This window comes from Dipodomys merriami, unplaced genomic scaffold, assembly GCF_024711535.1.
Source record: "Dipodomys merriami isolate MVZ:Mamm:240054 unplaced genomic scaffold, mDipMer1.0.p SCAF_409, whole genome shotgun sequence".
Taxonomy (NCBI): Eukaryota; Metazoa; Chordata; class Mammalia; order Rodentia; family Heteromyidae; genus Dipodomys; species Dipodomys merriami.
This window is the reverse complement of record NW_027205704.1, coordinates 786,815-804,730: the sequence shown is the minus strand read 5'-3', so window position 1 is coordinate 804,730 and position 17,916 is coordinate 786,815. Positions and strand designations below refer to the sequence as shown.

Below are 17,916 nucleotides of genomic sequence, written 5' to 3'. Positions count from 1 at the left end.
GCGCCTGCACGCACCGCCCCGCCGCCGCCGCGAGGGGAGAGGCGGCCGCGCAGCCTGGTTCCCCGCGCCCTGCTCGCCGCCGCCGCCGCTGCCGCCGCCGCTCGCGCGGGCACCGCCGCTGCCCTCGCCCCGCCGAGCGCCTCCGCCCGGGCTCACGCACCCCGCCGCCGCCGCCGCCGCCGCCAGGCGCAACCCCGCGCGCTCCTCCCGCGGCTCCGCCGGGCGCCCGAGCCGGGCAGATGCGCCGCCGCCGCGCGCCCCCCGCCCCGGGCCCGCCGCCGAGCTCCGCCGCGCGCCGGGGGCGCCTCTCCCGGGCCCCCCTGGGCGCCCTCCGGCTCCGGTTCCCGCCCGCCCCTTGGAATAACCCCTGAGGCTCCAGCGTCGCCGCAAAGTTTCCCGAGGAGACCCGCCTCCCGGCCCCGGCGCAGGTAAGCGGGCGCGCCGCCCGGGGCGGGGGCCGGGCCGGGCCGCGGGGCCGGGACGGGGGCGCGGGGCTCGGGCGCGCGGCGGGGAGCCAGCGGCCCCGGCGGTGCCCCGGCGCGGCGGCGGGGAACGCGCCGCCCTCGGGCTTGGATGCGGGGTCCGGGGGGGGGGGGGCTCCGGGCGCCCGGGGAGCTGGCTCCGCCGCGGGGAGGCGCGGGGTTCGCGGCCGGTGGCTCCGCTCCCGGGAGCAGAGGCTGGAAAGGGCGGGGGCGCGGCTGGCGCGGGGTCCGAGCCGGGCCCGCAGGCGGCCGGGGGGCGGGGGGCGCCCGGCCCGGCCAGGTCAGCCCTGGCTTTGGCCCTGCGCCCCGGCCCCGGAGGGCGGGCGAGGGGCGCGCGCGGCGCGGGCGGCGGGGCCGGGCCGGGCCGGGGCGCCGCGCTGGTCCCCGCCGCCGCGTGAGTCACGGTCAGAGCCCAGGTTTTTATTTTTAAACCGACTTCCAGGGGCACCAGCAGCCTCCAACTTCCCTCCCTGTGCGCGCTCCAGAGTCAGCCCCGCGCGGCCCGAGGCTGGGGCCGTGCCCTGGCGGCTGGAAGCGGGGGCCCGGTGTAGAGAGGATCTGGGGGTGCAGCCCCCCTCTCCTTTCTCCTCCCCCCCCCCCGCAGCTCTCAAGACAGCGAAGCAACAGACCGAGCGCTGGCCCCTCCTCGCGGGAACCGGAGGCCCAGGGGCGGGGGGCTGGGGAGCGCCGTTGCCCAGCTGCAGGGAGCCGGGGCTGATCAGAGCTCTCAGAGGAGGAGAAAGTTGTGAAGCCGGCGACATCAGGGAGCTGGCCCAGGCTTCCCGGGGGGGGGGCTCCCCGAGAGAGGTCCCGGGCTCTCTAGGGGCGTGTGGTTTATGAGAGAATGAAGCCCAGCTTGGTGGGGGGGAGGGTGCCAGGCACCCCCCAGGCCCAAGCTGGAGCACTGTTGGGAATGAATTAAGTCAAGGCAGGAGAGATGGGGTGGGGGGTGTTGACCCAGACTCCCCTTCACTGCCATCCTCGCAGCTTCTAGAGGAGGGAGACAGCCCCACCCTTTCTCCCCCTCCCCTCCCCTCCCCAGGTGGCCCTGGAGTTGGGAAAGAAAGCTGCTTGCTTGGGGGCAAACAGAGCTTGGCAGGACTCAGGATGCTTCTGGTAGAGGGGTGTGGGCTGGGTACCCCCTCTCTGCCCCGTGTGGGGAGGGGGGCACAGCCTGCTGGGGGCTCCAGGATCAGGTTTCTGGAGTTGAAAGCCAACTGCGTCTCTTCCTGCCAGCTCCAGGAGGAGAGGCGCAAACATCACCTGTCAGCTGGTGCCGGCTCGGGCTCCGTGGGCGACTGTGCAGGGCTTCCTCAGAAGGTTTAAAATGGAAATGGCCTGAGCTGCCAGGGCAGTGACTAGGAGGGGACGCTGCGCAGCTGGGCTGGCAGGGCAGGGTCCCTGGGAGGTCTGGGGGGCTGGAGGAGCTGAGGAGGGGCTGAGGCGCTGCCACCCCGGGCTGAAGGGTCAGCCAGGGGCTGATCTTAGGGGAAGGAAGGCAGACAGGTACAGGTGTGTGTGTGTGTGTGTGTGTGTGTGTGTGTGTGTGTGTGTGTGTGTGTGTGTGTGTGTGTGTGTGTGTGTGTGTGTGTGTGTGTGTGTGTGTGTGTGTGTGTGTGTGTGTGTGTGTGTGGTGGAGGGTAGGTGTTTGTGTGTGTCTACTGCATCCTGAGTTCTCAAGCAGGCACAGACAAATCCAAAGGAAACAAAACCCCCAAACCCCAAACCCTTCCAGCAGTTTTGACCCGGCAGGTCAGCTGCGCTCAGCAGCCCACGTCCCTAGGCAGATGCAGCAGACGTCCCCTAGACCCAGTCTATGTGCCTGCCTGCACCCATGCGTCCGTACTCTGCCATTTACTAGTTACAAGTCCTTCTGCCTTTCGGTGCCTCAGTTTCCCTTAGTAAAACAGCTGTACTTGTACTGGCCTCCTGGGCCTCAGCTAGGGGTGCATACTGCTTTGTGACATGCATTTGTGTTTGGTACATGTCCTGACCGGTCCAGCTCCTGGGCTGAGAAGGAGTCCTGCAGGGCTAAGGACCTGTAGAAACCATGAGAAGTTGCGGGGTGGGGGGGAGTGGAGGGGTTGGTGTCAGATTCCCCTAACTAGCCATACCCTCTGTATCCCCCTCCTGAGGAAGGCCCTCTGGAAGATCTGCCTGGTTTGTTTCTAAGGAGGTGGAGGGGAGGGGGTGCTGCTACTGCGTCGTGCCACAGGCCACTAAGGCTGCCCAGGGAAGGCGTTGGCCCATGGACTCGGCTCTGTGCAGACTGAGTAGGCAAGCCGCTGTCACCTGCTGCGTGAGCTGGGTCTGCAGCCTCTCCTGGGGAATCCCCAGTCCCTGCCTGCATGCGAGGGTCCAGCAGCCATCCCAGCCTGTGAGGACGGTTGGGCACTGGATTCACAGTGAGACAGGGCCTGGAGCCCCAGGTGTGGAGGGACAGAGAGGCAGGCCTGGGTCTGGCTGACTGCAGGCAGGCAAGAGGCTCAAGTCAGAGGCTCTGGCCACTCCCGAGGGTACAGGGAGACAACAAAGCCCCAGGGGCCAGCTGGGTACAGCTGCCTTGGTGCAGGCTGGCAGGGCACAGGCAGAGAGGCAGGGAAAGCTGGTCAGGGGCAGATGGGTGGCCCAACTACATGTCCCTTGGGAGCTAGGTACCTACAACCCAGCCAGCCAGACTGCTGCCTCACAGTTAGGGCTGGAGAGCAAGCTGATTTCGGAGGTGGACTCTGTCTGGGGCTGCGCGAAGGGGTGTCTGGCTGGGCCGGCCTTCCTGCCTCAAGGTCTGGAGATAGTGGCAAACCCCTCACCAGTGGACTGTGTTCCTGGGATGTCGTCCTAGGTCCTCAGGACTTGTGGTTCCTGGGGAGGGTGACTTCTGCCTGGCTGATGACCTTCAGCAAGTCATTGGACCTCCTAGGACCTCAGTTTTCTCATCTGTAAAGAGTATCAGGACCTGCCTGGGGAGCACTAGCAGGCTATGCCTGCACGATTTCTTCCTCTCCCTCTCTCCCCTTCCTTCCTTCTCTCCCTCTCCCATTCCTTCTCCCTCTCCCTCTCCCCTTCCCCCCCTCTTTCTTGTGGCAGTCCAGGAGCTTGAACTCAGGGCCTGAACACTGTCCCTGAGCTTTTTTTTGCTCAAGGCTAGCACCCTACCACTTGAGCCAGCTCTACTTTACAGTTTTTTGGTGATTAATTGGAGATAAAGAGTCTCACGGACTTTCCTGCCTGAGCTGGCTTTGAACCTAGATCCTCAGCTCGCAGCCTCCTGAGGAGCTAGGATTATAGAGGTGAACCCCTGCACCGCCACCCTTCACCTGGCCCCGCCAGGTTTCTGGCACAGAGTCCATGCCTAGCATTGCAGGGCTGGAGCGGTTCATTCTGGGCTGGGGTTTTCAGCTTCTTCAGGCTGTGGGGTAGCAGGAAAGGACAGACCCATAGTCCCAGACCAGCTCTAGTGCCCATTTCCCATGGGATCTCACTCCTGTGGTAGAAGCCCTCGGGGCCAGCATCTGGCCCCAAGCCACAGTGGGGAGGTCCAAAAGCAACTGGGCTGAGTAGGAAGGGTTCTTCCTCTAGGTCGCTGATAGGTTGTAAGAGGAGTGTGGGCGGAGCCAGTGTTCAGGTACAGCACGGGTGTGGGAGAGCCTGGGAGCCTGGGGCAGGTGCAGGCCTCCGTCCTGGCTGCTGGCACGGTCCTCAGTGTGTGATGGCAGCGTGCCCCTCCCTGAAACCTGGGTTGTCTTCCCTGACAACCAGGGAAGCCAGCCCGCTCTGCCTGTGGTCTGGGCACAAGGCAACTACATCCTGTCTCATGCCATGAGTGGTCACCCTGTCCTGGTGGAGGGGGGAAGGGACAGGGCCCAGGGTGCCTCCCCATCTTGGCTGGCCTGGCATTCCCCGGCAGCAGCTGGCGCACAGAGGGTTCCTGGGCTGGCCGTGTCTGTGCAGGCCTGTGTTTGCCTGTGAGCCCAGTGGATCCTGTTTACCGCCGCCTGCCTGCGGCCCCTAGAGCCTTGCTGGTCCCCAGGGTCAGCGGCTCTGCAGATGATGTCAGGATTTGGGGGCCTCTACTCGCTTTGTGGAAGATGCCTGCTGGGTTTGCCACAGCCTCAGCAGGGCGCTTGTGTGCTGCCTGCCCGCCGCTCAGGAGCCAGGCCAGCCGGGAGGACTGGGAAGAGGAGGGGAGGTCAGGACCCTGGAGGAGCCCACCCAGCATCCCCAGCAACCTTTTCTTCTGCCTTCCCCTCTTCTACAGCTGTCACTCATTCATTCATTCACTCACTCATTCATTCTCTTACTCATTCACTCACTTACTACTCAGGAGAGCTGTGAGTAGGAACTGTTGGCATAGCGCTGGGCTCGGGGAGGACAGGAGAGCGCAGAACAAAAGCAGCTTCTCTGTAGACTGCAGAAGGGACAGAGGGGCTGTGTATAGGACACCCCCCTCCCCACAAGTGTGTGGGGTACTGGAGGAGAAGAGGGCACGAGGCCCCAGAAGGGTCTGAACAGGGACCATTTGGAGCCAGTGGCGGTCTTTGCAGGTCTCTGCTGGCCTGTCCATCCCATCTATCTCAGGATGTCTGGGCTGGGCCACTCCCAGCCTGAGGACCCTCCAGGTGGCACTGAGCGTCCCTGGGAGGGCAGGTTTCCTGTTCCCAGGAGCACAGTCAGCTTGACCCACATTCTGAGGGGCTGCCTAGAGTTTACTGGCCTTGCTGGTAACAGGCGTGGTGGGCCTCGTGTGGACCCCTTGTGAATGAACGCTGCCTATTGGGAGAAGGGATTGTGGACCAGGATGCAGGGCTGGAGGATGGCAGAAGGAAAATGGAGCAAGGGCTGGGTATCTCAGAGGCAGGAGGACTCAGCTGTACGGGGCTCGGCTAACCACTAGGGGACACTGCCTCCCAGGCAGAGTGTGGAACCCAGGCATCCGGCGCGGCGGGCTGCGCGGCGTGGGTGGCAGCGGCTGGGCCGGGGCAGGAGGGCTTTGTACTTCATTAAAACCAGGGCTGTGGTTGGGATGGTGAGCCGAGGCCCCAGTCCTGGCTAGACCTGCCTTCATCGCTGCCGAGAAGCAGTTCCATGGCAGTATTTTTTCACTGCCTTTCCCCTCCTTCTGCCTGAATTAATCGTTGGCACCAGATTACAACAGATTTAGCAAACGGGGGGGGGGGGGAGGGAGGGAGAGTCAGGAGAGAGAAGGGGGGGATGACTTCGGAGGAGATGGCATTTATCTACAGAAGCAAATTGCTCTTGTCGAACCCGTCCCCCAAGGCGCCCCCCCCCACCAACTCCAGTGATGCCTGGGAAATGCTACTCAGGAAAATGCCCTCAAAATCGCTGCTGGGTGCCGGCGCCAGGATGGGCTTTTCCTGGCGGTTGTTTGCCAAGGGCTGCTTGCTGGAGTAGAGGGAGGAGGGCAAGGTCGTGGAGAGCCTGGGGAATGGAGGGCACCTGGGCATCAGTGAGGACAGCAGTGATGGAGGAGGACAGGGTCCTGCGTTTGGGGATGCAGCCCTGATCCGGCTTGTGCTTAGGGCAGGGTGGATGGAAAATTGGATGGATGGAAGGATAGATGGATGATGGAGGGAGGGAGGGAGGGAGGGAGGGATAGATGGGTGGGGGGTGTGCATATGGATGGATGGGTGCCTAGCCTCCTTAGGGGTGATCATGAGACAGTGGAAGGTCTGATCTGGTTATAGTGGAGACGCCTCTGGACTGAGCCGTCCCAGGTCCTGAATCAGAGGTGGAGACCTGTCCAGCGGCTGCCTGCTGGCTTTTCTGGAATGGCTGTGACTTAAGCCCCCCTGTGCCAGGGGCCTGGCAGATGACAGAGGATCATGGAAGTTCAGCTAAGCTTCTAAAGACATAGAGTCTAGTTAAAATGCAGGGTGGGGCCCCTTCCCCCAGACGGAGCTCAGGTTTAATGGAGTCACACAGGCGGAGAACCCCCCCCCCCCCTTGCTCACTCTCTCAGGACAGTGGTGTAAACCGTGCTTGCACTCCCCGGATGTAACTGCACACATACTCTGGCACACTCGGGCTCATGCAGCAGAGAGGGGGTTTTGAGGAGAGCTGGCGGGGGTCTTGGAAACCTCACTGAGGCTACAGCCCCATAGGTTGCTCACTTCACCCAGCCCTAGTGGGACTCCTCATGCCTCAGTTTCCCTGCTGGACAAGGATTGGACAGACCACAAGATCTGTAGTGTTCCAACAGTACCATCCATGACTTAAGGACTCAGAGCCCTGCCAGGACTCTCCCAGGCTTGGACTAATGAGGGGCTGGGCAGTACCACACCCCAGATTCTAGTGTCTTTGGGCTGTACCACTGTTAGGCTTGACTTCATTCCCCTGAGAGGGAGCGGGAGGGAGGGCACGGGGCAGAGGTAAACTTGATCCAAGGTCATGTGGGAGTCTCCAATACCAGGGAGCAGGGCTCCGGGGGGCCACAGTGGAAGGCTCTGGAGGCCCTTGGCCTTGGAGTAATCAGCCCAGTGCCCTGGGCACTCCACTCCCCCTCTCAGTACCTCAGTCTCCAAGCCAGTGAAGCGGGTAGACAGATGGCAGGTCTAGGGAGAGAGAAGGCATGGGAGGGTGTGGCAGGAACCAGTGAGCTACGGCCCTGAGATGTAGACTGCCCCAGGCCCTGGGGACCCGCTCTAAGGTGCACTCCCCCCCCCCAGCCTCTCGGGTGTCTGTAGGGCTTCTGGGGGCTGGGGCACAGCAGTTCGTGTGTGTGTGTGTGTGTGTGTGTGTGTGTGTGTGTGTGTGTGTGTGTGTGTGTGTGTGTGTGTGTGTGTGTGTGTGTGTGTGTGTGGTGGATCCAGGAAGGGGGGCACTAAATTGATGTCATGCAGAAGCAGGTGGGGGGTGTGAGTACCTGGGGGGGAGGGGAGGAACTGAACTCCTGAGAGCTTTGGAAAGCCGTGGGGACTAGGAGATAGCAGAGGGGAAGAGGAGTTGGGGCCACTTGTGGGAAGGCCGGCAGGCGGGCGTGGGCTGGGCCAGGTGGGATGCCATTGGGTCTACAGGGCCCTGCCTGTGTCCTGGGCTTCAGCCATCAGGGTGACTTTATTCCTACTGCACACACTCAGCCCGAGAGGGTGGCAGAGGCGCTCACAGATGCTATTATTGAGTGCTGACTGCATACACCGCATAGTTCCTGGGATGCCAGAGCCTGTTTCACAGAGGAGAAAACCGAGCCTCAGACACACAGTACCCCGACCTGGGTCCCACAGGCAGGACGCGGCATCTCGCGCCACATGCTCCTACCAGCTCCTCGGTGCACAGGAGAAGGAGGAGGAGGCTTTTCTCCTGCAGCCACACCATGGCCTGCACTTGCCATGGGGATGGCAGCTGGGGGTGCCCCAGCAGGCTTTGTGGGGGAGATGCTATGGTGGTCTTGATTTTATCCCAGGAAAATATCCTGGGATAAACTGAGGCACAGAGTAGTTGAAATGACTTGCCTGAGATCACGCAAGAGGTAGGGGAGCCACCTCCTGGTTCATCGCCGTGCAGTTGGTCCAAGGCTGTCTGGGCTCCCTTACAGAACAGAAAGGGAAACTGAGGCATACAGCTGAATGGAGGACCCAAAGCTTTGGTTTCTCCTTTGTTTCTCTGTGACCGTGCCTTGCTCAGAGCCCTAGATCTGATCTCCTTTCCTGAGTCCCCACGGTGGGTGGGCCTAGTGCTGGCCTTCGTGCCAGGCCACATACCTCATCTAACACGCGTGGAAGGAGGCAGCAGGGCTGGCCTCACAGGGGAGCGGGGACAGCCTTGCAGAGATGTGGCCATCAGAGGAGGTCTGGCCTGGAGGGCAGGGGGAGGGGTGAGGGAGGCATGTGCTCTGCCTGCCGTGTCCCCTGGCTCGTGACGTCAGTAGGTGGTCCCACTGGGCTGCGTTGCCCACTGGAGCTTTGGGGAGGAGCTGGGCTGGTGCTGGGCAGGCGAGGGGGCCCTGGAGGGCGCTGGCGGCCTGCAGTCACAGAGCAATCTCCATTAGGGCGGTGAGCGAGTGGCTGCAGCTCCTGGAATCCTATTAAAAGCTTTTTCATTGTTCCCTGCGATCTGCTCCGCTCCGCCGGGACCTAGGCACGTTGATAATTTATTTGTGGAAGGGAAAGGGGTGAGGAACTCAGGAGAGGTGTGTGTGTGTGGCGGGGAGGGGGGGCAGTGTCATTATTTACCCGGCAGTTTCTACCAGCCCAGGCTGGCCAGGAACATCTCTAGAGGGGACAGAACCCCCCCCAGCCAGTCTCACTGATGGCTCAGTGGTGTGTGTGTGTGTGTGTGTGTGTGCGCGCGCGCATGCATGCACACGCGAGTGCTGCCAAGGCCTCTTGCTGCCTAGACTGTGGCTCCAGCCTGGGCACGGGTCATGGAATTGGCAGCCTCGCCTGAGTTCTGAGGCTGAAGGCTCCTAGGATTCCTGGAGCAGCATGTACGCGTACGGGGCGGGGGGGAGGACAAGGCGGGGCGGGGGGCGCATCACCATCCTGCAGCTGGTCAGTGGTGTGCAAATCCACACAACCCTGAATACCAAAAGCTCAAGGCACCACCTCTCTGAGGGGTGGGGAGGAATCCAGAGCTAATACTGCCAGAAGGGCAGGGATGGGGTGGGGTGGGGGGCGGGCAGTGCCCAAGCCCTGCCGTCACATGGCGTCACTCACAGAGTGTCCGTGAAACCCAGGGGCAGACCGGTCAGGGTCGAGCAGTGTCTTAAGTGGCTGGGACGGGTGGATGTGAAGCTCTGGTGGAACACGCTGCCATAGACCCCCCGAGTCTCCTCAACCCCAGCCTCCAGTTCCCAAGTGAAGAAGCCCCAGGAGGGGGGGGTGGGCCACCCAGGGCAGAACCTTCCAAACAGAGCTCAGTGGTCAGCTGGGGACGTGGCTCAGTGGTCTGGCCCTAGGTTTCACCCCCAGCAGCACCTCCCCTCCCCCCCACAAAGTCTCAGTCATCATAGCAGCCTTTGACAGGTGAGGAAACCGAGGCTCAGAGAGGCAACTACATGGGGGCGGGGGGCGGGAGCGCGGAGCCAGGCCTGCAGTGTCCCCCAGCTAGCAGAGGCGCGCAGTAGATGGGACCCATGGGTCTGCTTGCTCTAAACCATAGTGGCAGCAAAGACGGGACACGGAATAGGAGCGCCCCCCCCCCATCCTTTTGCCCGGATAATGCCAGATGTTGTTGTTTTTTTAATGTCTAATGGAATCAAGGCACTCAGTGGCTCTGTGACCATCCGTTTCTGAAAAAATTGCAGTCCAAAGCCTTTGTCCTGGCATTTCAGACCTCCTTCAGCCTCATCTCCAGCTGGTCTGTGCCCCTCTGGCACGCTGGCCCTCAGCGTCTCACCCCTCAGCCCTCAAATGTGCGCCCCCTGGATCTGCAAACATCACGCCTCACCGCGCCTCCTACGTGCAGCCCTCCCTGACTGAGGGAAGGCCAGACTTCCCCCGGCCCTCCTGCAAGCCACTTGGCAGGCTCCACATTCAGATTTACACATCGTATATCTACCCACCTTACTGCCACTCCTCCGGCCCCAGACAGGTGCTGTTTAATCAGATTCACCAGTTCCTCCCACCCAAGGCTTCGGAGCTGAAGCATGCTCATAAATTACTTTCTCTGAACTGCAGCCTGGAGATGGGTGATATCAAGCCTGGTTTTTTTTTTTTTTTTTTTTTTTTGGTGCCAGTCCTGGGACTTAAACTCAGGGCCTGGGTACCGTCTCTGAGCATTTTTGCCCAAGGCTAGCATTCCACCTCTTGAGCCACAGCTCCACTGTCAGGCCTTTTGGTGGTTACTTGGAGATTCGAATCTCATGGGCTTTCCTTCCTGGGCTGGCATCAAACCTCAGATCAGGGGACTCACCCCGCTGCCCTGAGCCGAGACCCTCAGATCTCAGCCTCGAGTAGCTAAGATTATAGAAGCACCCAGCTACTTTCTTTGAGACAGAGTTTTGCTATGTGGCCCAGACTGACCTCGAACCCTATCCTTCTGGCTCTACCACTGAGTGCTGTGATTTCAGGAGTGCACCACTATACTTGGCTTCGTTTAGTCTTCACAGCGGCCCCTGTGTACTGGGAGCCTCCATTTTACAGATGAGGAAACTGACCCCAAGAGAGAGGGAATCAGAGAGGCAGAGCCCCAGGCCCAGGCCCTACCTGTGTGAAGACAGGGCTTTCCCAGACCACACACTCATCATGGCGGGTCATCACAGCCGAGACCCTGACTCTCCTGCCTGCGTGGGGGCCTAGCCTGGCATCCCCAGCGGAGCGTGGAGAGGCTGGGAGAGAGCACGCTCAGGAGCAGGGCTGGGCATGGGCCCTGCCCCCCACAGCAGCTGCCTCCCTTGCCCTGTGGCCTTGCAGACAGACAGGGCTTGTGAGAGCCGGGGGCCTTCAAGGAGAGTGAGGCTCCCGCCCACAGCTGCTCAAAGGCCTCTTTGTGGCAAGATGGCCGGCCATGGGCAGCTGGCCCACCAGAGGCAAAGACAGCCCGGCCTTTGTGCCAGCGCTGGTACCCCTGCCTTGACCTGGGGTCAGCAGGACAGAACCCCCTGTCTGTGGGAGACCGGGGTGTCCCGGGAAGGACTGTGCTGGACCTGCCCTTGGCCCAGGGTGGGCTCAGATGGCATGGCGGGGGACCCCAGGAGGCCCCAGTCACAGATCTAGCCATGAAGACAGAGGCCCCAGTTGTGTTGTGGCCCGAGTTGGGTTAATGGTCACCGTGGCAATGTCAGCAGTTCTAAGGACAGGGCTGCGGATAAACTGTCCACGCGCGCCTCGAGCCCTCACAGCAGCCCTGCAAGCGCAGCGGGGTGCGGTGCATGAACAGCTGTACCAGGTGCCAGAAGGATAGGAAACTCACCCAGTCACGACGCTAGGGCTGGAGTGGGGTCCCTTCCTGAGCACATCCTTTTTGTTGTTGTTTTGGTGATGCTAGGGTTTGAACTCAGATTCTCTACCACTTCAGCAACTCCCTTGCCCACGCCCCGTACCACTGAGCTATGCCCTCAACTCTTTTGTGTTTATTTTTGGAGATCTAGCCTCATTAACTTTTCACAGGCTGGTCTCAAACTTGTGATTCTTTCTCAGCCTCCCAAGTAGCTGGGATGACAGGCATGCACTATCTGGTCTGGAGTGTCTGAATTGCCATGTACTGCTACCAGGGCCTCCAAGTGTGCACAGCCACAGCTTTTCCTCATCTACCGTTCAGAGCTCTCAGCCACTGGCGTGACCCTCACTGCAGGACTGCAGTGGTAGAGGGGGGGTATCACCCCATTTTACAGCCAAGGAAACAGCACTCAGAGAGGTGGGCTTGGTGTGGTGAAACTGTTGCTTGTACTTTGTGGATGAGCCAGAATTTTTTTTTTTTTTTTTTTGGTCGGTCGTGGGGCTTGAACTCTGGGCCTGGGCGTTGTCCCTCAGCTCTTCAGCTCAAGGTGAGCGCACTACCACTTGAGCTTCAGCGCCACTTCCGGTTTTCTGGTGGTTTATTGGAGATAGGAGTCTCACGGTCTTTCCTGCCCAGGCTGGCTTTGAACCGCGATCCTCAGATCTCAGCCTCCTGAGTAGCTAGGATTACAGGCGTGAGCCACCAGCGCCCGGCTGAGCCATAATTTATAAGGGAGCATGGAGAGGATACAGGAACATGGCGAGGCCTCAGAACAAAAACTGAGGTGCTGGAGGCCTGAGCTACTCCCACTCTGGTAAGGACCTTTGTGTAGTGGGGAAGGTGGGGTGCAGGGTGCGGAACCGCGCGGGCGCAGGATCCCCGGGATGGAGCTCAGGGGGCAGAGAGCTCAGCTACCTTCTGCAGGGTGGGCTGCAGACCAGCAGTATGTTGCTGTTAAGCTCACCACCCTCTCTTGCTGGGCATGATCAGTTTCTCCCTCTGAAATGGGTGCAGAGGCTGTATGGCGTCCTCCGCAGAGAGCACTGGGGCTGGCTGCCCTGTGCTTCCTGCCCTCTCAGCCCCCTCCCTTCCAAGGCTCTTAGCCTTTCCCTGGAAAGCTTCTGAGCTGGTCTCCGTAGTCCTGGGGAAGAGGCCAAGCCTCCTCCAGAGCCCTTGCAGCCTGGGGACTGCTCTGTGCCAGCCCAAGTCTGAACGCTAGATTATAAATAACTAATGGTCTTAATATTAATAACGAGCAGCCTCATAAAATGATGGTGCGGGTGAGGGGTCGGCTTACTCTTCCCCAGCCTCTCCCCAGAGGCTGGGAAGCCAGGCTCTGGGCCCTTATGCCTCTGGGACAGCCAGGTGCAGGTTCCCACACCCTCCTCCACCCTGGCAGCGCCGTCTCCTCCCTTCCTGGGTGCCAGCCTGGAGTGCGAAGCAAGAGTTGATAACCCCATTGCCCATTAGAAGAGCTCTTACGGCTTCCACCCCAAGAGCATTGTTCTTCCTGCTAACCCTGCTATAAGAGCGCAGGCCACCCAGGGGCAGCGGGCAAGGCCAGCACAGGGCTGGCCTCCCCCAGTGTCTGCACCCGCCTGGCGTTCACTTTGCTGCAGTCACCAGTGTGACAGTGGTAATGCACCAGGACCTGGATTCTGGTCCCAGCTCTGCTGGTCCTAACCCTGTGTCCCTGGGCCCTTCTGCCTCTGTATGCTTTGTGCTTCAATCCCCTGGAGAGATTTGCCAGTCCTGCGCACAGTGAAGGTCACACATTTGGTGACTATAACCTAGCAGTGGAATCCTCCTGACCCTGTCTGTGCCCTGCTCTGTGCTGGGTTCTGATTGGCCTGGCCTAGGAGAATTCTAATAGGAAAGCCTGACAGGTGGGTGGGACTCAGGGTAAGCCCCGCCTTCGGTGAGCACCCAGGGCTCCACCTCCACCTGAGGACCCAGACCTAGGGGCAGGGTTTTGACTTACAAGAAAACTGGGCCTGGAAACCCTGAGGACTAACGGGGCCTGCTGTACCCCTAGGCCTTGCTTTCTGCACTTTCAAGGCCTCCTCAGGGTAGGCAGCTGAGCCTGATGCTTGGTGGTGACAGCTGCCCCCCCCCCCCCCCCCCCCCCCCCCCCCCCGCTGGAGCTGTTTGAGTGTCATCATTATAGGGCGGGGTGAGCCTTGCTCCGGAACTCAATCCTGCGCGGCAGAGCTGTCGGGCAGGCAGGCTAACAGCTGTTTGTGCAGAGACAGAATCTGTACAGGGCTGACAGACGGCTGTGCCTCCAACCGCTGCCGGCTCAGCATGGCCAGGCCTGCTGGCTGCCAGCTGCCAGCACCCGCCTAGGCCCACACAGAGCCGCTCCTGGGTTCTCTATCAGGGCTGAGGTTGGCTGGCCCCTCCTCCTCCCCCCAGAGGCTGGCCAGGCCACCCCCAGGCTCAGTTCATCCAGATGGGCCATCAGTTGGGCTACTGAGGCCCTTGGGTACCATGTATGTCAGGAAGCTGTGAATAGGGCCTATGGTTTTGGGGCTTATTGCCTGTCTCCCCCGCTTTTTCCCCCTGCCCTCTCCCCCCAGGGGACAAGGCCTAACTGGGCTGCTTTCACATGCCAGAAGCCATTCTGTCTTGAGGTCCTGTCTTTCTTTTCTGGAGGGCTAGAAGAGAGGTAGGGAGTGACTATGTTAAGTCTACTTGGTCCCTGAGCACTGTGTCATGTATTTGTGCCATTCCTGTGTGGACAGCTGAGGCGTGGGGGGGGGGGGGTTGCTCATGAACCTGGCTGGCATCTGAGGGAGGAAGCGGCAGAGACTCTCCCCCCTCCCCCAAGCAAATCCCACTTTAGAGGAAGCATCACTCTTCTCAGTAAGAAAGACCGACCTTGGGGCAGAAGATCGCTCCAGGCCAACTCCCTAGAGCCTCAGTCCTAACCTGGGAATGCTCAGATCCCATTGTTAAGGGTGGCAGGAAGCTTGTCTGGAAAGGAAACTTTCTGAGCTGTGAGGTCTTTAAAGACTGGAGGATTTGTGAGAATTATTCCCTGGGACTATGGAAGAGGCTTAATCATCAGCCTGTAGTAAGGTTCAGTCTCTGCTGAGGGTTGACAGGCTGGATGAGATGAGAACAGGATACCAACCTATACTTCTTATCCTCTGCCCTTAGCAGACATGACGAATCGACCCTAGCACTGCCTCCTGCTGAGCCTGGAAGAGCACACTGGGTAGAGGAACCTGCCTGGACCCCTTGGCTGCTGGTATTCTGTACATGAGGAACTGGAACTTGGGAGTGGCAAAGTAACCTACACAGCTTCTTAGCTCCGGGGGTAGAGCTAGGATTTGAACCTGACTCCAGAGCTTTGTGATCCTGGACCCTTTGTGATCCAAGGACCTTTTCCTTCTGTAGGCTCTTGACGTACAGTGCCAGCAGTGCCCCTGATGGAGCCCAGCGCTGCTCTGCCCAGCTCCCCGCCAAACAGGCACGGCGTGGCCTGCCTCAGCCTCCCCCTATGGCAGCCATCGTCCCTCTGGCCCAGTCACCTTTATTGGCTGCACCTTGCCTGTGCTCCGATCTAATTACAACACTTACAGTCTGAGCTCTTAACTGTAGCCAAGCAGTATTGTAACATGTGAATGTGGACCTTCTATTTCAGCCCACAGGGCCCATGGAGGGGTGTGTGAGCCAGCCAGAGGGCTAGGGGTCACCTGGCTGCCTCAGGCTGGGGGCTTCCTGGGTGCTGGGATAAGATACCGGGAGCTGAGGCTGGGCTGGCTGAGGACAGAGGTAGGTGAGACCCTTTCTCCATCTCTGGCTGCTCCTGCTCATTAGGAGGGAGTTCTGCTGGCTTTGAGGTTAGCCTTTTAATTAAGCCAATTAATTAGTGCCTTTAATGAAGCAGATTAACCAGGCCAGGCTCTGCATATGGGGGGCTATGGCAGCCCACACTTTCCTGCGGGTCTGGGTTTGGAGGTGGCTGCGAGGACAGGCGTCCGTCCCTTGGGGTGCTGAGGTGCTGGGCCAGGCTTCCCCATGGAGTATGACCAAGAACCCAGGGCTGTGGGAATGACCCCCAGCATAGTCTCCTTGGCACCCATGGGGGCCAGAACTGCCACAAAAGGGGACAGGGACCCTGGGCTGGGCACTGAGGGATCATAGTGCGGCCCTCAGCAGGTGCACTGTCTGTGGGAAGGAGCTTGAGTCCTCAGTTTCTCCTTCTCTTGCCCTGCTGGCTCTGGAGCTGCTGCTCTGCCCTGGCTGCTTCCAGCCCAGCGGGAGCAAAGCCTGTGACTGGTAAGGGCCCCGGAGCCCCGGGGTCTGCCCGAGGTCGCCGGGAGCTGCAGCAGAGCGGGGGATGCAGGGCCATGTCCCCCTGGGTTCCTTACCCAGCGTCCTACCCGCCCACCTCTGCTGGCACGGGGTCGGCTTCCCGCAGGCAGAACCACGCGGTTACATCTTCACACAGCGTTTCCTGTGCGCTAGGCACCATGCCGAGCTCTCTGCCCCGTGATCCTGTGATCTGCTCGGCTCCTCTCCAGCCGGGCTGGGGCAGGGAGGCTCTGGTCCTGTGGCAGGAGGAGACAGCTGTCACCTGAGCCTGGGACAGGGGATGAAGAGCCCAGCTTCTCCCAGACGAAGGAAGCCCACGGCTAGCCCAGGAAAGGGAGAGATGCCGGGGCTGAAAGAGAAGCAGGGGAAAGGAGATGCCCCTCCTCCTTGGAGACAGCTGTATGCCGTGTCCCCAGAAGCAGCGAGGATGCGCTAAGTCATGGCAGAGACAGTTGGCTCAAGCCATGACAGGAGAGATTTAGGTTAGACAGAGGAGGAACTGCCTGACAAGGAGGATTATTAACAAGTTTTCAAAGGCAGGAAGTGTCCCTCCCCCAGGAGTCTGTGCGCTCGGGGCTCTTCAGAAAATACACGTTCTACAAATTCAGGTGACACTTCCAGTAAATACCAACAGAGTGGCTGCTGGGTTCCCCGCAAAACAATCATTGGCAACCCTCCTCCCTTTCATCTCCTGTCTGCCCAGAGTCCCTGACAGCGTGCAGAATGGCAGCCTACGAGCAGCCTCGGGCGGCTCCATGGACCAGGGCAAGCCACCATCTGTGGGCCTCAGTTTCCTCATCTTTAAAATGGGCCAAGTGGGGGCTGGGAATGTGGCTCAGTGGTAGAGTGCTTGCCTAGCATGCACAAAGCCCTGGGTTCGATTCCTCAGTACTGCATACACAGAAAAAGCTAGAATTGGCACTGTGGCTCAAGTGGTAGAGTGCTAGCCTTGAGCAAAAGAAGCTCAGAACAGTGCCCAGGCCCTAGGTTCAAGCCCCAGGACTGGCAGAATAGAAAAAAGAAAGAAAGAAAGAAAGAAAGAAAGAAAGAAAGAAAGAAAGAAAGAAAGAAAGAAAGAAAGAAAGAGAAAGAAAGAAAGAAAGAAAGAAAGAAAGAAAGAAAGAAAGAAAGAAAGAAAGAAAGAAAGAGAAAGAAAGAAAGAAAGAAAATGGGCTACGTGGGTTGAGGTGACCCAGCTTCTCAGGGAACACAGGAATCCCTACTCTTTCTGCCAGAGTGGCCAACTTTCTTGTGGCCAACCCTCCGTGCCTCAGTGAGTCTCTCTACCATTCGTCCTCTACCCACCTCCTAGGTGGGGACTTTCTAATGTCATTCATTAAAAAAATAATTCCCCCGGTGGTGTTATACATCTGTTGCTTCACGCCTGTAATCCTAGCTACTCAGGATGCTGAGATCTGAGGATCATGGTTCCAGACCAGCCTGGGCAGGAAAGTCCGTGAGACTCTTATCTCCAATAAACCACTAGAAAAACCGAAGAGCCGATGTGGCTCAAGTGGTAGAGCGCAGGGACAGCGCCCAGGCCCAGAGTTCAAGCCCCAGGATCAAACCCCACCCCACCCCCAAAAAGTTCAAGACCAGCCTGCGCTACATAGTAAGTTCAAAGCCAGCCTGGGATGCATTTAGTGATTCTGCCTCCCACCCGAAAAAAGTAAAGTAAGCCCCTCAGCTGATCCGTGTCAGTGGTGGAGCTGTGACACGTGACTGCGTAACATGCAGGAGGTCCTGGGTTTGACCCCCAGAACAGTGCCCGCCCCGGAACCTCTCTTTCCACTGTAGCTATCTCTTCCCAGCTTCCCTCAGTCTGCTCCAGAAATTGGCCCTCATTGCTCTGGCCCTGTGCTGTCACCGAATCTGCCATGCCCGGCACAGAGCCTGTGTGCAGCGCAGCCTGGCAGAGTGGGGGGGAGGTCTGTGGGGTGCAGGGAGGCCTGCAGCTGTCTCTGATGTACCTTGAAAGGAACACTGTGGGGTGGGGGGAGGCAGAACAGGAGCAAACGCCATCTTCACACTCTGAGACGCCTCTTTAAATACCAGCTGGAAGCAGCCGGTGTCTGGGTGGGTGGAGATGCCCTTCATTAGCAGGTACCACGGGGGACGGGGACAAGGAGACCAGGGGACAGGGGGACCGGTGCCTTGCACAGGCTAGGAGGGGAGCTATGGAACTGGGGAGCAAAAGCCCAATGTCCACAGGCCC

At 59.9% G+C, this 17,916-nt stretch overlaps 2 protein-coding genes across 3 annotated transcripts in view; one reads left to right on the top strand and one right to left on the bottom strand.

Moving 5' to 3' along the window:
* LOC138806851 (ADP-ribose glycohydrolase MACROD1) overlaps nucleotides 1-17,916 on the bottom strand; it is a 140,030-nt gene that overhangs the window by 31,491 nt on the left and 90,623 nt on the right. The gene's annotated exons all lie outside the window — the stretch shown is intronic.
* The window catches only part of LOC138806850 (leucine-rich repeat transmembrane protein FLRT1), a 70,539-nt gene continuing 52,970 nt past the window's right edge, over nucleotides 348-17,916 (top strand). Inside the window, exon 1 of the mRNA XM_069992262.1 lies at nucleotides 348-428. The gene's annotated coding sequence lies outside the window, so the exon portion shown is untranslated. The remainder of the gene's footprint in view (nucleotides 429-17,916) is intronic.